The 21,971-nt window shown below is 43.4% G+C and overlaps 1 protein-coding gene and 1 non-coding gene across 3 annotated transcripts in view; both read left to right on the top strand.

The window, feature by feature from the left end:
• Nucleotides 1-21,971, top strand: part of LNPEP (leucyl and cystinyl aminopeptidase) — a 111,527-nt gene that overhangs the window by 14,786 nt on the left and 74,770 nt on the right. The window lies entirely within an intron of this gene.
• Nucleotides 20,831-20,947, top strand: LOC129401005 (small nucleolar RNA SNORA26). Its single transcript, XR_008628036.1, has one exon. It is a non-coding gene; the product is annotated as a small nucleolar RNA SNORA26 (small nucleolar RNA).

Here is a 21,971-nt window from a genome sequence, read left to right on the forward strand (position 1 = left end):
CCTTAGATCACCATGTCTGTGGCAGAATAAACAAAACTGCTAGTACCCTCCATAGGCTCGTCCACATCAAGACGGCCATTCGTGTTAACTCACCTGGAAGTTAATACTGTGTGATGCCCTGTAAAAGAGAGATAGTTGAAAATGTGACATTCAAAATTAAATTTACCAGTAACAACCTTAATTCCCCTATCTCTGGAATAAGACCTGTGATAAAAACCATGACCAAAAGCAAACGTTCTGAGGGCCAGAGTGGATAGTAGAAGCAATGGAAAGGGCATTTGCCTTGCGCATGGCTCACCAGATTCAGTCCCTGGCACCCCACGGTCCCCGAAGCAGCACCGGGAGCGATTCCTGAGTACAGAGTCAGGAGTAGCCCGTGAGCATTGCCGGGTATGGCCCCTCCGCCCCCGCCCCCGTAACGTAGACATGCACACTCTGGCCCGTGAGTGTCACTCAACCCTGCCAACTGACCTTGGGTTCCAGCATGTAGATTCTGGGCCTTCCCTCCTGACCCACTGCTGAATGGACCTTGCCAGGCCTCCTGGAAGGAGAATTAGCCCTCCTCTCTGCGGCCGCCACAGTTCAGGATCCCTTTCGAACCTTGAGTTCTTTGTGGGAATGGATAAAAAGAGCAAAGGCCTGGACTCTGTGTTTGAATAAGTGTCTTGATTTGGCCTTTGTCTAATTAAAAGCAGTTCTGCACATCCTTACTTGTGGGGTTATATTTTAAACTTAAAGTCAAAATAAAATAAAGGATTTATAGTTTGTTCCACCCTCTAGCCCCAGTTTTTGCCTGCAGTAGCCTTCTGTCACTATAGTTTATAATTACCAGAATGTTTACAAATTGATTAATATATTTAAATAAATGAAGTCATACGCTGTCTTTACTTGCCCGGATTCCTGACTCAGCATAATTTTATTTGGAAATTCATCTATATTATATCAGTAGTTCCTTTTTTGCTTTTGTTTTCTAAAGAATACTAAATAACATCCCATTGAATCACTGTCCCATAATTTGTCTCTTCACTTTCAGATAAATATTGTGCCTAGTGTGAGTTGTTATAAACAACAGAACCATGAATATGCTAGAAAAAGTCTTTGTGTGGAACTTGTGTGTCTAGAGTGAAATATTCAGGAGTTGATTGCTTGTCACCTGGTAGCCACCAGCTGTTTTCTGAAAGTGGTTTATCATTTCACATGACCATTAGCAGTGTATGGGAGTCCTAATCTCCACATCTAGGACATACTTTGATATGGTGAATATTTGTAACATTAACTAATCAGATGGATATATATAGTGGTATCTCAGAGTGGTTTTTATTTGCATTTTCTGGGTGACTACTTATTGAACAGTTTTTTATTTATTTATTTATTTATTATGAAATGTTTTGGCTGTTCATCTTCCTTTGAGTGGCTATTCAAACTTTTACCAGTTATTGAGTTGTAAGAGCTTTTCATGTATTCTCGGTAAGTGATTTTGCAGAGATCCAAACATATTTGTGTGGTATATATTATGCACATATTGCACAGACACAATAATCTCTATGTACACAAACACTTTCAATATTTGTCTATCATCTTCTGACTTGCATAGGTCTTTGCTAAGAAACAGTTGGTAATCAGAACTGATACTGCCTTAAATGTCTTAAGGGATTTATTTTTCTAGCTGATGTCAAGATTTTCTTTACTTTGTCTTTTAACAGTTTTATTTTCTGTGCCTTGGTTTGGTTTTCTTTGGGCTGTTTTTTGGGGAAAGGGTGGGTGTTCATTGAATTTCTTGAATATGAAAATTCGAGAAGTGGGGTGTTGTGATGCAATTTCCTGTATTAGCCCAGACCCTGGCTCGGTGTGTACCAACAAGTAATAGTATAATTTGTTTCCCCAGTGATGACCATATATGTTTAGGCTTTTAAAAGTGTTTTGCATAGGAGAATTTTTTAACTTAATAAATCAAGTGTTGTGACATAGAGAAATCTTCTATGTTAATATTTATACATATATTTTCATCCCAAATATAAAATTTTACTTGTCTAGTATCAGTATCAGAGAGGAGGAAAAAAGGTGATAGCAGACGTAGCTGGCTCATTTGGGGGAAGCCATTCCCAATAGTGCTCAGTCAGGGTTTGCTCCTAGAGGTACTTCAGGAAATGTGGTCCGAGACATCTGACCCAGACCCCCACTTACAAAGCATGTGCTCTGACCTTTGAGCTACCTCCCCAACCTTAGCTTTTCATATTTCTTTTTTTTTTTTTTTTTTTTGCTTTTTGGGTCACACCCGGCGATGCACAGGGGTTACTCCTGGCTCTGCACTCAGGAATTACCCCTGGCGGTGCTCAGGGGACCATATGGGATGCTGGGAATCGAACCTGCGTTGGCCGCGTGCAAGGCAAACGCCCTACCCACTATGCTATCGCTCCAGCCCCAGCTTTTCATATTTCTAAAATACCAACCATTGTATAACACAAGACATTTCTCCCTAAAAGAATGCAAGATTTCCAACAGTTGTATCTGGTCAGAGATCAGTCTTGACCAGTCAGGTCAGTGTGTTGGATGCAATGATTTTCATTTTGCTGGCTTAGTCTTAAAAGGGTATTTAGAATAGTGTGATAACTGGTAGCATTTCTTATTATTTCAGATGTTGAACAAGTTGGTAACGTTAGGATCTGAAAAGGACTCATTTCAGAAAATGTCTGCCACCATGCAAAAAACAGTGACTCTTAGAGGTTGCTCCACCACTTCCTGTGGGTCTGAGAAAGTGGTTGTCTTCAGTCTCACCAGCTGAGTTTAGGTTAAACTAAACTTAGCCGAGCAGTTCAGTTAGATTCACTCATGGTTTCACTTCCATCTTCATGTAGAGAAGTTCATATCTAAAAACTGTCTCAAGAAAAGTGTTGATTCTTCTCATTTTCATGAACTAGCTGAATTGCTCTAAATAATACTTGATTGGGCTCGAGTGATAGCATAGTGGGTAGGGCGTTTGCCTTACACACTGTTGACCTGGGTTCGATTCCTCCGCCCCTCTCAGAAAGCCTGGCAAGCTACCGAGAGTATCTCGCCTGCATGGCAGAGCATGGCAAGCTACCCAGGGCTTATTTGATATGCCAAAAACAGTAAAAACAAGTCTCACAGTGGAGACATTACTGGTGCCCACTCGAGCAAATCGATGAGCAGCGGGATGACAGTGATACAGTGAATAGTTGGTTGCTTTATCTGTAAAACTGAATGAGTTTGGGGGTAGTGGTGTTTCTAGAAAAGTTACAAGTTTTCAGTACCATTGAGATTCAATGGTATTTCATTACCATTCAATACCAATGAACATTTAAGTCTCAGTCAAATGGACCCTGTGTTGTTTTTGGATAATGTCATGATTTTCATGAGAGTGGGAGAAGGCCCAGTTGCTGCACAGGATGGAACAGTGATGAGGGTGCAGGGAAGGCCACAGAGAACGTGGAACGGTGACGAGTACAAAGAATGCCACAGAGAATGTGGAACAGTGACAAGCGGTGCAGGAAAGGCCACAGAGAACATGGAACAGTGACAAGGGTGCAGGGAAGGCCACAGAGAACATGGAACAGTGACAAGGGTGCAGGGAAGGCCACAGAGAACATGGAACAGTGACGAGGGTGCAGGGAAGGCCATAGAGAACGTGGAACAGTGATGAGGGTGTAGGAAAGGCCACAGACATGGGATAGGTAGCACATTCTCACCGTGGGGCATGTGGCGGTGCTGGGTCAGGGCTCCTGGCTGGAGGGTGTTGGGGAAGAGGCGGGGAACAGTGCTTTCTGCAGCTGACTGAAGCAGTTGAGAGCCTTGGGAAAGCTCAGCTCAGTGTGGGGCTCATCCTGTGGATCTTGTCTGGCGCCATCCTCACCCCTGTGGCTCCGTGACCGCCCGGCCCAGCTGCAGAGGACTGGAAAGCAGGAAGAGGGACCTGACTTGACCTTCTGTGCTAGTTGAAGTCCGGAGGGTTTGCTACTGTCATCAGAGGCAGGGGCCTGGGATCGAGGCCGTGCTCCTGAAAAGTGTGCTCCTTCAGCTCTCTGACTTCCTCTAGGGAGCTTTAGGGATCACTTCATAATGCAGAAAACTAATAGTTGTTTGTGCCAGGCCCAGCATCCAGTGCTTCACACATGCCCCTTTTTCAGTCTCACGGCCCATGGAGGTGGGATCAGCCATTCTTCCCCTTTACAGAGGATCCAATGAAAGATAAAGAAGTGACATGTTGAAAGAGACAAGACATGGAGCAGAGGAGCAAGGAGCTAGAGGCATTCTTCCTGCATTGAGGTCCTCAGTAGTGTGGCTTCTCACCTACTGATGCTGGTGGTAATGCTGAACGTGGTTTGATTTTTCACTTTATTTCTGTCTAACGTGGTCTTTTTTCTAGGACCTCAGGCAGCTCTCACATCCTTTGATGGGGGGGTGAGAATCTGTGAAGTTATGTCCATCAAGGCCCTTGAGCACAGCTGCGCACAGGATCTTTTCAGAGTGACCACACCCGTGTTCTCTCCTCTGCTTGGGTCCTAATGGAAGTCTAGATAACTAGAAGTCCTGCAAGCACCCCTGTTTCAAAGATGCTGTAGTCTTGGAGCTAGTATGCTTTGTGTGACCTAAAAATCAATAGCATTCTCCATGGGCGATGTCTAAATCAGCCATCTCTGACTTCATCACCAATCAATCTCCCAGCGTAGAGGTTTAGAGTAGTGACAGTTACCCCGCCCACCCCAGTTTGGTTGGTTGGCCTTTTGTGCTGTGCTTTGCTGTTTCTCCTGTGTATCGGGCTTGAGGCCCCTCTTGGTGCAGCCTAATTTAAGCTGGATGGTCTCTGGTTACCTCACTTGCTCATCTGGCAGATGGTCTGGTTGTAGCATGGGTTGTCTTTCTTTGCGGTTCTTCTCTTATCCATAAAGAGAAGAGTTCGCAGGGGCTGCAGGGGGGATTGAGAGGGTTGGCCTGGCACAGCCAGTGATCTTGAGGCCTTACTCCTGGCTCTGTGCTCAGGGCTTACTCCTGGCAGGCTTGGGGGACCACATGGGATGCAGGGGATTGGACCCAGGTCAGTTGCATGCAAAACCAAGCGCCCTGCTCTGAGTATTGCCCCAGCCCAGCTCAGATTTCATATGGAATTCCCAGGTCTGAAGAAAAGATGCAGGAGATACTAAGAGGCATCCTAGATCCTAGGAATTGGGAATTAATCATGTGGCATCTGCTTGCCACTGACCAAAGCTGGGACTCGGGCCAGTACAGAGTCAGGCAGGGGAGGTAGAGACCCGCTTCCCATCCAGAGGGTTCCTAGGAGATTATGCCTAGATTCTGTCCTGGAGCCGAGTTTCTGGATTTCACTGACCATCCTTACACTGCTGATATATTTTCCTTAATTGATTAACCTTAGATATTGAGAGGTTAAAAGTGTTTCTTTACATGTAGGAAGGTTTTCCCCTGATTTTTATAAGTGAAAGTAGAAGATAAAGGTAGCATATATACCACCTTCTCGAAAAAACCACTGTTGACATTTTTCTTTACTGCTTCTGACTAGTTGATTCATTTATTCAAATATTGCTGTAATCTCTCTCTAAGTACTATACTTTGGCTGGTATTTTCACATGCCTTTCTATGTGTGAAATAGATGAGATTTTTATGGCTGCTTAATGTGTGATTAGGTATGTACATGCTTGTCCCCCGTGTTTATACATCGTTTCCTTCTTGCTTTGTGAAGAAGATTGCTGTAAACACTTTTGGACATTTATCTCTGCGGACATTTTACTCTGAAGATAATTTCCTCAGATGGAGCTGTCACTGTCACTGTCATCCCATTGCTCATCGATTTGCTTGAGCGGGCACCAGTAACGTCTCTGTTGTGAGACTTGTTACTGTTTTTGGCATATTGAATACGATATGCCAGATAGAGCTATGGCATGAAAATATATTTTATGGGTTTGACATGTATTGATGATTTTAACATTCTTCCAGTTTATCAGTCTGACTTGCAGTTGTAGGTTCTTAAGTGCAATAGCAAAATTGTCCTTGGGCCATTCCTAGATAAATGCATGATTATGGATTGTATGTGGGGAACCTTTATCTGGATCCTTGGTTCCACGAATGAACCTAGGGGTGAACCTGAGACTCGTCACTTTTTCTTTTCACCTGATCTCAGACATAACAGACAAGTTTTAAAATCATGTTAAAAATGGAAACTGTATGGACAAATTCATTCCATGCCCTCTCTGTGGCTCGGGGTAAGGTGCTTGGCTCACACCCATGAAACCTGGGTTCTGTTCCCCCACTACCCCTCACACCCAGCGTGGTCAATTGCATTTCTCTGTACTTTAAGACACAGTGAATAAACTTAGCCACTAATGTCTCTGGTTGACTGGAGTTGTGTTTACCTGTGTGCCTCACTCGAGCATCACACCATTCTAGTCAGCTGAATATTGCTGCCAGTAGCCCCTGGTTCCCCAAGTCCCCCCTGGTTTGGAGTGCTGGGGGCCTCCAGGCTGCACCCACAGTGCTCAGGGACTCTGGGACCAGCGGTCTGCCACATCTGCTTTAAGCCCTGTCCTCCCTCGCTGAGACTGTGCGATAATCATTTGCACAGAGCTGCGCTCCTTTCTCTGTCCCTGCCTCAGTCTGTGTGAAGCTGGCGGGGAAGGATTGTTTCTGCTGGACTCTCTTTTCTGCAGTGAATAGCACCTTCTTTTCCATCTTATGTGTTCTCCTTGATAGATGTTGAAAATGTTCCATTGCTTCAGAATCAGACTAGAAATAGTTCATCTTTTTAATGTCCTCCCAGCACTGAAATGCTGAACCATCCCCCCACTGGAATACCAGACAGCACAGGAAATAGTTGTGATTAGGTTCAGTAAATATATTTCAGTGTAGCGATTGAAGACAGCAGATTTATTAGCTGAGTGTTTGAGACTGGTGAAGTGAAATCAGTGTCTATGTAATGCTGCCCTTTAGGTTATTTCAACCGAAAATTACTGAGCATTCGATAAATTGACATTGGTTCTCTCATCGTGCTGTCATTGGATAGCTGAGTCCCACTGTGGAAGTGCAGTTCTAGTAAATATTGCACTGCAAGGCTGTAGCCAGCAGAATCCCTAAGGAAAGGGTTGCAGACTCTTTACAAGTAAAGCAGCCATTTGGAAAATACTGACTTAAAACCTGCAACCTCTTATTAAAATCTCTGTCAAGCAGTCATCTGTTCCGAAGAGGCTGAGGTTGAGGTCCGAGGTCTGACATTGCTGTCATATCTGATCCTAAACGACATCAGAGAGATAACAGGAATAAGGCACTTGCCTTGGACGCAGTCCTGGGCACCGCATCTGGTCTCCCAAGCCCCGCCAGAAATAACCCCTGAGCACAGTCATGAGTCAGCCCTAAGTACTGCCAGGAGTGGTTCCCAAATTTAAATAACAAATAAATAAATAAGTAATATAGTGACTCCAGAGTCTAAAATCCCTGAGGTTCTACTCAGTCCTGCTCATTAAAAACTCAGTCCCCACAGCAGGACCATGTAACTTCCATAGCTCATATATCCATTATATCTTTGTTTGGTTGTTTGTTTGTTTGGATTTTTTTTTTGCTTATTTGCTTACTGAGTCACACCCGGTGATGCACAGGGGTTACTCCTGGCTCTGCACTCAGGAATTACTCCTGGCGGTGTGCAGGGGACCATATGGGATGCTGGGGATCGAACCCAGGTCAGCTTCGTGCAGGGCAAACACCTGGCCCACTGTTCTATCGCTCCAGCCCCCATATCCATTATCTCTTAAGTCTAAGTGAGTCTTGGTTGAACCCTCACAGTTTATGAGGAGATACAGAGGCCATTTTCACTCATGAATACTTGAGTGTGTTTGGTATTGCTATGTTCATTGCAGTGCTTACTGCAGGCTTCTTCTCTTAGAGCATCGTGCGGGTAACAGCCCTTTCCTGGAGGAATGATCTAATTTGGATGCCTCCCTACTCTCCAGTTCCTAATTTCAGTTTACTTAAGCAGAAACCCCTATCTCTGTAGGGTAAAAGCCCTGAAGGCTTTGCTAATCTTCCCCTTTCAATTTTTTTTTTTTTTTACTTTTATTGAATCACTTTGAGATAGTTACAAGCTTTCATGTTTGGGTTACAATCTCACAATGATCAAACACCCATCCCTCCACCAATGCACATTCCCCACCACCAATATCCCCAGTATACACCCCCTTTCTCAACCTTCCCCTGCCTCTAAGGCAGACAATATTCCCCATACTCTCTCTACTTTTGGGCATATGGCTTGCAACACAGACACTGAAAGGTCATCATGTTTGGTCCATTACCTACTTTGGGCATGCATCTCCCATCCCAACTGATTCCTCCAGCCATCATTTTCTTAGTGATCCCTTCTCTATTCCATCTGCCTTCTCCCCTCCGCTCATGAAGCGGGCTTCCAGTTATGGAGCAATCCTCCTGGCCTTTTCATCTACTGTCCTTGGGTGTCAGCCTCATGTAATGTTATTCTATACTCCACAAATGAGTGCAGTCCTTCTATGTTTGTCCCTCTCTTTCTGACTCATTTCACTTAGCATGATACTCTCCATGTCTATCCATTTATAAGCAAATTTTATGACTTCCTTTCTCCTAACAGTTGCATAGTAGTCCATTGTGTAGATGTACCACAGTTTCTTTAACCAGTCATCTGTTCTAGGGCACTTGGGTTGTTTCCAGATTTTGGCTATTGTGAACAGTGCTGCAATGAACATAAAACCCCACGAATAGCTAAAGTAATCCTTGGGAAATAGAAGATGGGTGGCGTCACCTTCCCCAACTTCAAACTCTACTACAAAACAGTAGTAATTAAAACAGCATGGTATTGAGCTAGAAACAGACCTGCAGACTAATGGAACAGAGTTGAATATCCTGTCACAGACCCCAAATATATGGCCACTTAAAGGAGCAAGAAATGTGAAATGAAACAAGGACAACTTCTTCAACAAGTGGTGCTGGGAAAACTGCATAGCTACTGCAAAGAAATGAACTCTGACTTCTGTCTAATGCCAGGCACAAAAGTCAGATCAAAGTGGATTAAAGACCTCAACATCAGACATGAATCTATAAGGTACATAGGGGAAAATGTAGCAGAACTCTCCATGACATTGAAGCTAAAAGCATCTTTAAGGATGAAACAGCACTGACCATACAAGTGGAAGCAAACATAAACAAATGGGACTACATCAAACTAAGAAGCTTCTGCACTTCAAAAGAAACAGTGACCAAAATACAGAAAGAGCCCACAGAATGGGAAAGAATATTTACCCAATAGCCATCTGATAAGGAATTAATATCCAGGATATACAAGACAATAGTAGGATCATAAAAGAAAAAAAACCTCCAACCCCATCAAAAAAATGGGGTGAAGAAATGAACAGAAATTTCTTCAAAAAAAGAAATACAAATGGCCAAAAGCACTTGAAAAAATGCTCCACATCACTAGTTATCAGGGAGATGCAAATCAAAACAACAATGAGATATCATCTCACACCGCAGAGACTGGCACACATTCAAAAGAACAAAAGCAACCAGTGCTGGCGTGGATGTGGGGAAAAAGGGATGCTCTTTCACTGTTGGTGGGAATGCCGACTGGTCCAGCCTTTCTGGAAAACAATATGGACAGTCCTTCAAAAACTAGAAATTGAGCTTTCATATGACCCCTCAATATTGCTTCTGGGAACATACCCCTTTCAATTTTTAACCTCTGGTTAGCCCATCATCAGTATTAAAGTGTCTTTACCATTATTTTAGAACAGTACTGTGGAGTCAGTTTTGTATCTCATTATCTCATCCTGAATTGACTGTTAAGCATTTAGTATGCATGATTTCCTTTTGCAGGTCCAGAGGTGGCTGGGGGCTTCAGTGTGGAGAGAGTGAGGTGACTCATTACTCAGGAATGGTTGTTTGCCTTGCTCCCTGTTGTCTGCATCGTGTTGGCAGGCTGGCCAGTGTTCTCATTAACAGCGCTCAGACTGATTAGATGCACAGCTCAGTGGGCAGTGGCACCCAGGAAGCAAGGCTGCTTGGAATAATTTTCAGTGTTGCCTGGATTATTTCAGAAAGATGACTAGATGATGCTGTTTCCTGTAGATACAGCTGCATTTTTGTAGTGTCTGTGAAGTCACCATATGAGGAAATTAGTATTTTTGTAAGTCTCACTGAGTTAGTTTTTCAGGGCCCATTTAATAAGTCTGATTTTGTGCTTTTTAAAAAAGTTTTTGGGCCACACCGGGCAAGGCTCAGGGGCTATTCCTAACTCTGCACTCAGGAATTACTCCTGGCAGTGCTTGGAAAACCTTATACGGTACTGGGGATTGAACCTAGGTCAGCTGCATGCAAAGCAAGCTGCACCCTACCCACTGTATTTTCTCTCCAGCTTGCCCACTTTCTCAATCTTTACTGAAAAGGCTGCTTCCCTTTTATCCTGAGCATGGTTAGGCCCCTAGGCTTTTGCTGCCGCTGGAGCTATGCTTGGCAGTGCAGGGATGCAAGAAACACAGTTGTACACACCTCCATTAACATAACAGCAATGTGCTTGTACATACCACCACCATGCTTGTACATGACACTAATGTGTACCAACAGGCAAGGTACAATGTACATGTCACCAGCGTGCAAGATATATACTTGTACATAACACCAACATGCAAGGTTATATGCATGTACATAGCACCCACCGACATGTGAGATATGTGCTTATACACACAATTGTTATACACAGTACACATGTACACATGTGTACATACCATCGTGCAGGTTACTTACTTGTCATGCCACCAACATACAAGAAACATGCTTGTATATATTATCAACGGTGCACATACAGGTGTGTGCTTGTACCTGCTGCCTGTTGGTTATTTATATGCCACCACCAATGTAAGAGGTACAGACTTTACATGCCCCCAACATGCAGTGTATATCCTTGTAATGCTGTCAACATACAAGACATATGTTTGCACTTGCCACCAACATGCAAGGTACATGCTTGTACATACCTCTAACATGGAAGGTGTGTGCTTATACACACCACCATCATACATGGTACATGTTAGTACATATTGTCGGCATGAAAGGCATGTCTTTGTACATGACACTAACATGCAAGATGCATGCTTGTATATACCACCAATGTATAAGGTACACACTTGGACATGCCACTGATGTGCAAGACAATGCTTGTATATACCCCGGCATGCAAGATGCATGCTTATACATGCCACCACCAACATACAAGCTACACACTTGTACATGCCACGAATATGCAAGGTATATTCTTGTACATATCACCACCAGCATGTGGGGATGAGTTCTTGTACCACATGATTTGAGTAATTTACATGCCTCCACCATTATGAGAGGTACATACTTATACATACCCCCAACTTGCAGTGTATACCCTTGTAATGCTGTCAGCATGCAAGGCATATTCTTGTACATGCCACCATCATGCAAGCTCACATAACTAAGTCACATTCCCTTCCCTGAATTTTTAAATCATGCACCTTCAATTTCTAGTATTGCAGGAAGAGCAGGAGAATGAGTTCGAGTAGGATATTCTTCCCAGTAATAGTTGAATTTTTTTTTAAGTGAAGAAACTACAGATTTGAAAAGATGATATTGAACTTCTGGAATAGAAGAGAGAGATCAGGCTGAAGTGAAGAGGGTGAGATAAGAATGCAAAACTACAGTAGTCACAGCAAAGATGTGCTTGAGAGAAATGGAGAGTTTTGCAGCATGCATATAGTCCCACACAGAGCAAGCACTGTGCAAGCCTGTGTGCTTTAAGGATTTGTGGAAGGAGAGCCAAGAGCAGAGGGCCAATTTAGTTAGTTTATATATAGATTTGGCCACTGGGTCACCAAGATTTAGAACAAAGATGCTAGTTACAGAGATTGGTTTCATAGAACTGTAACCTGAACTACACCAAGAAGTTTGTGTTTCTGCAAAGTGATCTTCAGAGTTGTGATCGCCCTGAGTGAAATTAGAACTTTGATTAAGTGCTTAGCAATGTTTCCCTCCTGCCCCACCACTTTAGATTTTCCTACTAAGAAGTTCTCTTTTTAAATTTTAAGCGAAGACTTAAAAAATAAGAAAGGATGCCCGTTTTAAGAAAAAAGAATAATGGGGCCAGAGCGATAGTGTAGCAAGTAGGATCCTTCCCTTGCTCAGCTAACCCATTGGGGTTCAAACCCCAGCGTAACATACTGTGCTCTGAGCACCTCCAGGAGTAATTCTGAGTGCAGAGCCAGGAGTAACCTCATTGCAAACACATTGCCAGGTGTGGTCCAGAAACCCCAAGGGGGGAAATTTTTTTAAAAAAACTAAGTATAGAACTAGCTGAACTAAATACAGTCTTTGCTCAAGAATACTTTTTTAACATTTAAAAAAGATGAGAAATTTTCTTAAGTACTGTTTCCAATTCTGTTTCAAATACTTGGGTTTAGAAAATAAAATCTCTCTTGATTTTTATTTAGGAGGAGGTGGAGGCATGTATGATTAGCTTTGTCACTATTAATTATTGGATAAATGTTTTTGTATTTGTGAGGTACGAATGTAAGATGGTTTCCTTGTTAGAGTATTTCTATCCTGGCCCAGGACTCTGTTATAGTTTGGCTATTTGATGAATGAACCTAAATAGACTTTCAAGAATTGAAAAATCAGTCTTGGAGGTTTACTTGTACTATATTTGAAGATTTTTAATTTCGGTTTCTCAGAGAATATGACTATGGCCAATAAATAATAGTGTTCATCTTTTGGCAGGATTTTTTCTTTGTTAATTTTCTGTTTCATTGATTTCTGCTTTATTTTTCTTGATTTTAATATATTTTCTACCTTCTTAGGGGCTAACAATGTCCTATTTATTTTAAACCTTTTTCTAAAAGAGGCATCTAAACCAGTAAATTTATCTCACATCATGACATGTTGTGTTATTGCTTATTTCAGTTATTTTCTTAATTCATTTTTAAACTCAAAGATTATTTCAAGACTTATTTTCCACTTTGCAAAATACCTAGAGGTTGTCCAGAAAATCTGTTTCTCAGTTGTTTCAATTGTGCCTAGAATATATGGTCTCCAAAAAGAATATTCTAGTCTTTTGAAGAATATAGAGATCCATTATTCACCTTGGTGAATGTTCCGTGTGGATTCTGCTGTGCCTTGTTGCTTGTCACTGTTGTGTGTGCTGTAAAGTGCTCACATGGGCTCGTTGTTTGAAGCAGGCACTTGGCTTTCGCTTTCACTTCTTGTATTATCAAATTCATATTTGCTTTTGACTCACACTTGGTGTGGTGCTCGGGAGTCAATCTGGTGGTTCTTCGGGGACTGTGTTATATGGGGATCACACCCAGGGCCCCTGCATGCAGATGTTCCAGTTCTGCACTTGCTCCCTTGCCCTTAAACTCAGCTTTTTATTGAGGAATTATTGATTTACAAGAGCTCAGAGGGTTGTAAGTTTTAGGGTGCTATGGTACCACACTGCACCCTCCACCTTCATTCCCCCTCACCCACTCACTCTCCCATACCATTGGTGTGTGTGTGTGTGTGTGTGTGTGTGTGTGTGTGTGTGTGTGTGTTGCCTGAAGCTGAACCCAAGTCTCATTAATGTGAAGCACGTGCTCACCCTTTGGGCCATTTTCCCAATCCTCTCTGTAGGTCTTGGCTGTTGTAACAAGCGCTGCAGTGGATATACATGGACATACATCTTTTGGAATTAGTGCTTTTGTTTCTTTGGGTATGTAGCTCTGAGGGGAATTGCTGCATAATCTATCATAGTTCTATTTTGAATTTTTCCAGGAATCTCTAGACTGTTCTCCATAGAGGTTAAGCCAGGTGGCGTTTCCACCCAAGTGAATGATGGTTTCTTTTTCTCCACGTCCCCCCAGCACTTGTTGTATCTGCCACTACTGGTGTGAGACTCTCACTGTGATTTTGATTTGTGTTTCCCTGAAGGTCAGTGATGTTGAGCAGGTTTGCCTAGCCCTGATGGTGTTGTTCGCCTTCTGCCTGAGAGGGTCTGTTCAGCTCTTCTTACCATTTGATGGTGTAGATTTGTTGTTCTTCAAGTTCTTTACATGCCTTGGATGCTGCATACATCAGATGTGTGATATGTGACTGTTTTCTCCCATTCAGTGGGAGTCTTTTTATCTTAGCTATGGTTTCTTTTGTGCCAAAGAAACTTCCCAATTTGTGGTGATCTGGTTTTTGATTTTGTTTCGATTTTCCTTGCTAGTAGAGTTGAATGACTGAAGATACTCCTGAAGCATGTGGAGCAGAAGGTTCTGCCTGTGTGATTGTCTATGTATCATGGATTCAGTCGGAAGCTGAGTCTGTAATCCATTCTGAGAAATTTGCGTGCAATAGTAAAGTGGGTAGGGCATTTGCCTTGCACGTAGCCGACCTGGATTCGATTCCCAGCATCCCATGTGGTCTTCTGAGCACCACCAGGGGTGATTCCTGAGTGCAGAGCCAGGAGTAACCCCTGTGCATTGCCAGGTGTGACCCAAAAAGCAAAAAGAAAAAAAAATTGGGTGTATGGAGTAAAGTATCAGCCTCATTGTCTTTCAGCAACTCACTGGTTTCCTCAAAGTCTGTTGAAGAGACTTTCCTTTATCTGTTTTATGCTTTTATGTCCTTTGTTGTAAATCAGCTATGTATATGTCTCAGTCTCTGCATTGACCACACTCTGAGGACCTTGGCTCTGGAGTGAAAGCCTAAAGTGAGGGACCGTGATCTCCCTTTTTCTCAGGATTCCTTTGGCAGTTTGGAAATTTGAGTTTCATAGTGTTTACTGTTATTTGTTCTGTGTCCTTGCAGAAGCCATTAGGATAGCATCAAGTCTTTATAATGTTTTGGGGAGGATGGTTGCTTTAACACTGTTCTTCATGGACTGTCCTTTCCGTTTTCCTCACCAGCATCTTCTTTCTTTCATCTTTTTTCTTTCATCATCATCATCATATAGTTTCTGATATACAGTTTCTTCCATCGCTGTTGTTACCAGGTTATTCCTAAATATTTATTTTTTTATAATTGTAAGTGTAGTTATTCGTAAGTTATTTTAACATGCAGATTAACTTCTGCAGCATCATTTCATGGGGTTTTAATACTTTCTGTGTTATTATATCATATACCAATAGTGGTATTGCACCTCTTTTCCAACTTGGATTCATTATGTTTCTTTTTCTTGCCTAATTGTCTGGCTACAATTTCCAGTTCAGTTGACTAGTAGTGGTGAGTGAGGTAAGCCATGTTTGCTTTGTTCCTGATCTTAGAGGAAAGCTTTCAGTTTTTCACTGTTGAGTATGGTGTAGTGGCAGCTTTACTGACTACAGTCTCTATTGGTTAAGGCAAGTTCCTTCTAATTTTGTTATTTTCATCGTAAATGCATATTATCTTGTTTACTGACATAAGTACATGATCTTTTAAAAGCTTTTGTTGATGTGGTTTCTTGTATTAACTAATTTGCCTGTGTTGAATTATCCTGGTTCCTGGAATAAGTCCCACTTATCATGAAGTGTGGTCCTTTTCATGTATTGCTGAATTCTGCTCACAGAGATTTTGTAAAAAGATTTTTGGAAAGTTATTTGTTGGGAATATTGGCCTGTTCCTAGTTTTGTCTGCTTTTGGTACCAGGGCAATATTGGTCTCATGAAATGTGTTTGGAAGAGGTTTTTTGGTTTTGGTGGTTTTTTTTTTTTTTTTTTTGCTTTTTTGCTTTTCTGGGGGTCACACCCCGAGATGCTCAAGGGTTACTCTGCACTCAGGAATTACTGCTGGCGGTGCTGGCTGGGAGGCCCTATGGGATACTGGGAATCAAACCCGGGTCTGCCGCACGCAAGGCAAACGCTTTACCCACTATGCTATCGCTCCAGCCCCCTGGAAGAGTTTTATTTTCAGATTTTTTAAAGAGTTCACAATAAATAGTTTGGTAGAACTGAGTAATGAAACTATCTGGTCCTGGGGACTTTGTTTGCAGGAGGAACTTGATTACTGTTTATAATTACTTCTAATTGGTCTGGTTTTCCCATTACCACCTTTAGAGGTTGTGTTAGTCTAAGAAATTGTTTCTAAGATAGTTGGAAATGATCACTCTGGATAAGATCTGTGTGCTGAAATTAGGTAAAGACATAAACCTGATAACCTCTTAGTATCTGTATTGCAAACCTCAAAATGCGGGGAGACAGGAAACAGAGACAAAGAAGGAAAGTGCCTGCCTTGAGGGAGGAGTGGTGGCGGGAGGGAAACTGGGAAACTGGGGACACTGGTGGTGGAAATGTGCACCGGTGGAGGGACGGGTGTTGGAACATTGAATAACTGAAATCCACACCATGAAAAAAGCTTTGTAACTGTGATTCTCACTGTGATTCAATTTAAAAAAAGAAGTATTTCTTTCAGATTTCTTTTCTCTAACTTAGTCTCTAACATAGAGTTGTAGTAGTCGTATTTCTGTGTTATTTGTTGAGATTTCTTTTTCACTTCTGATCCCGAATTTGGGGTTTTCTCCCCTTTCCCTCCCCCCACATATGGCTGATCTAAGGATTTGATTTGTCAGTTTTCTTTATCTTTTGGTTTCATTGTTTTTTTGGTATCTATTTTTATTTCTGTTTCATATATTTCCATTCTAGTTTCTATCATTCACTTCTTTCTACTGATTTTGACTTTTTTTTTTGTCTACTCATGTAAAGCTGTATTATTAAGAATTTCTCCTTGGCCTGCTTTTGCTGAGTCATCTATAGTTTCTGTTTTTCTAGGTATAGGTTTTTTCAAATTTCTCCTTTGATTTTCTTATTGACCCCCAAATTATTCAGTGTCATGTTTTTTAATCTCCCGTGTATTGGAGTTTTTCCGGGCTTTTCTTTTGTGGCTCACTTCTAGTTTGGCACCATTGCAATTAGAATAGATACCAGTGACTAGCCTTGATAGCTTTATTGACATGTGTTTTGTATTCCAGCATGGACTATTCACTTGGAATAGGGGGGTACCCTTGAGCAAAGTATGTGTTCTGCTCTCCAAAGGGGTGTGTGTGTGAGTGTGAGTGTAGTGTAGATATTCAGCCTCCCTCCCCCCCCCCACACACACACCTTGCTGTCCACATGCCTCTCTGGGTCCTATTCATCTATTTTGTTGCTCCTTTATTCAGAGTGTTAATGCCTGCTGCCTTCTTGAAGGGACCCCCTAACCCCTACCCTAACCATTATGTAATATGTGCCCCTTCCTTGGTAACTTTGAGCTTGAAGTCTTTTTTTTTTTTTTTCTGAAAAGCAAGAATCTGCCTGTTTTTTTTTTTTTAGGTTCTAAAAAAATCTCTGTGGTGTTTTTCCAGCTTTTCACTCGGAGTCTGTGGGTCGTTGTAGTATCAGAAAGTCGGATTCCGTTTCTTCATTCATCCTGCCATTCTGTGCCTTGATCTGTGATTTGATGTTTAGGGAAATGATTAATAGATGATAATGTGCTGACATTTCTGCTTGTGGATTCTGAGTATTATTGCAGTTTGCTTCTGTTCCTCTGTTCTTGGTTCTTTCCCTATGTATGCTGATGTCTAGCTATAGTGGAATGGATAGCTTCGCGGGTGGAAGCCCATTTTTGCTTGGAGTTATCTGACTGCCTTCATTTCCCTGTGTTGAGCCCAAAGTAGCTCCCCCACCCCCAGTCCGGTCCTGCACCACCAGGGAGAGCGTGCTCAGAAAAGAAATAGTCATTTGCCTCTGTGAGTTTCTTGTGTTGCTGTTACCAGTTAGAGTTTTGTGTGTAGAGTCCTAAGCTTGTACAACCCCCTTTCAGTTAAAAACATGTGAATTTTAGATTTGAGAGTACCCAGGGTATCTTTCCTTATTACCTGCCATTTAGGTCTGTTATTGCTTTGTAAATATGGTCACTTTTGCGAGACTGGCCTAGTGAGAATATTTTTGTATGAAAAGCTGCTTCACATGAGTGGTCAGTAGCTGGGATCGTCCTGATTGCTCTTGTGTTCTGTTCAGCACTTTGGATAGATCATGTCCAACCCCTCTGGCCTAAGGACCCTGTCTTCTGAGTTGTCTGCATCTTTGGTTAGCATCTCATCAGAACACTTGGCTTTTTTCTTACTTTTCAAGAAATTCTTTGCCTTTGATTTTTGCCATTTAAACTAGAATGGGTCTTTGTGTCTGGGTTTGTTTGGAACTCTTTAACTGAACTGAGATGTGGCACTTGTGGCAGCTCTGAGTTATTTCTCAGAGTATAATTTCTGACCTTCCCTTTCTTCTTTCTGTGGAACACCTGATTTACATATTGGTTCTTTGTGATGTCGTTCCTTACCTCATGTTATTCTTTTTTTGGGGGGGGGGGTCACACCCAGCAATGCACAGGGGTTACTCTACTCCTGACTCTGCACTCAGGAATTACTCCTGGCGGTGCGTAGGGGACCATATGGGATGCTGGGAATCGAACCCGGGTCGGCCGTGTGCAAGGCAAACGCCCTAGCCACTGTGCTATTGCTCCAGCCCCTCATGTTATTCTTAATTAAAATATTTTTTCAGTTGTTCCTTTTGAATGGTTTCTGCTAACTTGCCTTTCCTTCACTGATTAGTAGCTCTTTTGACTCTATTCTTGAGCTTGCTATTACATTTTCAAGGTGCTGTAGTTTCGGGTTGGGTCCTTTTGAAACTTGTCTCCCATTGATTGCCTAGTTTCAGTGAGCATTGTCAGACTCTCAGATCCTTTCTGTCCAGCAGGTGCTTTGATCTGTCAGTGGGATGAGCACTCTGAGTGGCAGCTTTGGGGTCACAGATATGAGTTACTGGCAGCACCCTTGCGAGGAGCCCAGTAGCAGTTAGGGAGCAGTCTCCTGAGGGTGCGTGGTGACTTTTGGGCCTGGGTAGATGTCATTTGCGGATGCCAGTGCCTGGCAGTGACAGTTGTGCTGTGGCCACGATGGCCAGAGTGACAGCTGCAGGATCTAGTGCCAAGGCCTTGCAGGGCTTTGTGCTCAGGGTACGGCTGGGGCCTTGTCTGCTCGTGGCAGCTGTGTGTCTGATTCCAGGTGATGAGTCTGCACAGGGCTTGGGGGGGACAGAGTGCATAGGGCTGCACAGTGACAAAGTGCACAGCGCTGGGGACAGACAGTGCACAGGGCCGGAGAGAGACAGAGATGCACAGGGCTGGAGAGAGACAGAGATGCACAGGGCCGGAGAGAGACAGAGATGCACAGGGCTGGAGAGAGACAGAGATGCACAGGGCCGGAGAGAGACAGAGATGCACAGGGCTGGAGAGAGACAGAGATGCACAGGGCTGGAGAGAGACAGAGATGCACAGGGCCGGAGAGAGACAGAGATGCACAGGGCTAGAGAGTGACAGAGATGCACAGGGCCGGAGGGGACAGAGATGCACAGGGCTGGAGAGAGACAGAGATGCACAGGGCTGCAGAGAGACAGATGCACAGGGCTGGAGAGAGACAGAGATGCACAGGACTGCAGAGTGACAGAGATACACAGAGCTGCAGTGACAGTGCTCAGGGCTGCAGGTGGTCAACAGGCCCCGTGCCCTAGGTGGCTGGCCTGCAGGCGGCCTGCAGTCTGCTGCGACTCCAGCTCTTCTGTCCCCCACTCACCAGGACTGCTGCTGACCACCCATGTGCTCTGGGCTGTTCTCTGAGGGGCTTCTTGCTCCGTGCTCAGTGTGTGGTAGGAGTACTGTGGCATGTGAAGGAAGTCATTTAAAATAAACGCCAAGACACGAAATATAGACTTTTAAAAATTGTTCAATTCCAGGGCAAGAGTGCAATAGTACAGTGATAGGGGCACTTTTCTTACATGTGGCCAGCCCAGGTTCAATTCCCAGCACCCCAGAAGATCCCCTGAGCACCATGGGGTATTCCCCCAACCCAACCAAAAATTGTTAAATTCTGTAGTGTGAACTTTTTGAGCTCAGAGATCACTCCTGGTGGTGCTCAGGGAACCCTCTGTGGTGCCAGAGATCACACCAGGATCAGCCGTGTATAAAGCCAGTCCTTAACCCCTGTTCTTGTCCAGCCACCCAGGTTGTCACTTAGAAACAGACTTTGGTTTGTGTTTCCTGCGGGAGGGGCCCTCCCAGCAGAGGGGGGGCAGGATGGGGGGGTGCTCCCCACGTGCAGAGCTCACACACTTCCACTGTGTGTGTGTGTGGCAGTCACAGGGTAGGAGAGTTTGTGGGTCCTCCCTGGGCCTCACACTCCCCGGGAGTACAATCCCTAATGACTGATATAAGGAGCTTCTTTCTTTCTTTCTTTCTTTCTTTCTTTCTTTCTTTCTTTCTTTCTTTCTTTCTTTCTTTCTTTCTTTCTTTCTTCCTTCCTTCCTTCCTTCCTTCCTTCCTTTTTTTAGTTTATTACCATGTAGGTCCACGTTAAAGTGAAAACAAGTCAGCTGGGACATACTTTGCTCGGGGCTTATGGCTTATATATGTGGGTTAGAGATTTCTGAATGGGCTTTTCTGCATCCCTCTTGGGAATATGTTCATACCGCAAGGGCAGGGGTCTGCCGTGTGCCCCAGTGCGTCATCACACTGACACCAGCATGTCCTGCCCTCGCCCGTGGCAGCCGTTCTCCACCAGCTTTGGAGTACGGTTGTGGGGGCTGCCTGTTAAATGCTGCCCTCTGGTCTGGTCTGTTGACGTTAGCACAGACACACAGAAGCACGATAAAAAGAAACAGCAGGTGCACTGTGCTCTGCTCTCCTGAAAGATGAACATTCTATGTAGGCATTCTTCTGACTGGCTGATACAAGCGGTTTATCTAGGTGTTTGGCAGGCATGAGTCAGTCCTTGTGGAAAGAATTGAAGCTTGTCGCCCTTTCCTATGTGTGCCCTTAAGGTGGACTTGGTGCTTTCAGGGGCTAGCAGGAGGATAAAGTAAGTTTCCATAAAACCCAAAGAGGAGACTGGACAAACTTCTGGATCCTGTCTGGATTCATAGCCAGAAGAGTAAAGGAAAAACAAAAAGATTTAGAGTTTGTAAAGGGCAGACAGCAGTCCATGGAATAACCCTGGGCTTAATCAAGCATGGTCAAGGCGTCTGTCTGAAAACAGGACCAAGATTGGAAGGAGGAGTGGTTGGGGTGGATGGAAGGAGGTATGGTTCGGGCACAAAACCTGATGGTGCAGGGGGCCCTGAGCCAGGCTCTCCTGCTGCAGCGCCTGTGCCAGGCCCTTTGAGCTGTCCCCAGTCCCCAAAGGAATTTCACTGGTGAAACACATAATGTTCTAGTGCAATATTGCTTCATTAAAAAAAAAAAATACTCTAAAGGTTTTAAATTTCAAATGCATCAGTATTTGTTCAGTAGGTAATTTGAATGATTCCAAACATAATTTATTAAAATCTATTGTTACATCTACTATTTTAATCAACAGAAGGTAACTTTGCTAAGATGATGGTGCAGTATACGAACTTTAGGAGAGTAAGTCCCCCAAGTGGGATGTTCAAGTACCATCCACCTTCCAGATGAGCTGCAGGACACGATAGATGTCAGATTGTTAAAAGAAGCAGGGAGCGATTGAAAATTTTGCCCAAAGCAAACCCTTAAAGTAGTCTAGCTTCTATATGTATTTTGTGTTGTCTGGTTTTTGGACCACACCTGGCAGAGTTCAGGGTTTGCTCCTGGCTATGTGCTCAGGGGTCTACATGGGGTGCCAGAGATTGAACTTCATTCACATATATAGCAAGTGCCCTTCTCACTGTGCCCCAAAACAGCAGAGCTTTTATGAAATTCAGAATGGAGAGGACAGAGGAAATGGCAGAAAGGGGGGTAAGATGAAATTGAAAAATGGAAACTTGTATATTGCTCCTGAGAGGTCTGGTGAGCTTTGAGTAGCAAAATAGTAAAGGTTATTCCAGGCTTGATGGTAAGCTTGTTTCCTAGGCTAAGCTGCCATTGTTCAGATTGTACTTGTGGAATGACCCATGATACATTGCACTTCGTTAAATAGATATTAAGTAAGTTCT

This window comes from Sorex araneus, chromosome 1, assembly GCF_027595985.1.
Source record: "Sorex araneus isolate mSorAra2 chromosome 1, mSorAra2.pri, whole genome shotgun sequence".
In the NCBI taxonomy this organism is placed as follows: Eukaryota; Metazoa; Chordata; class Mammalia; order Eulipotyphla; family Soricidae; genus Sorex; species Sorex araneus.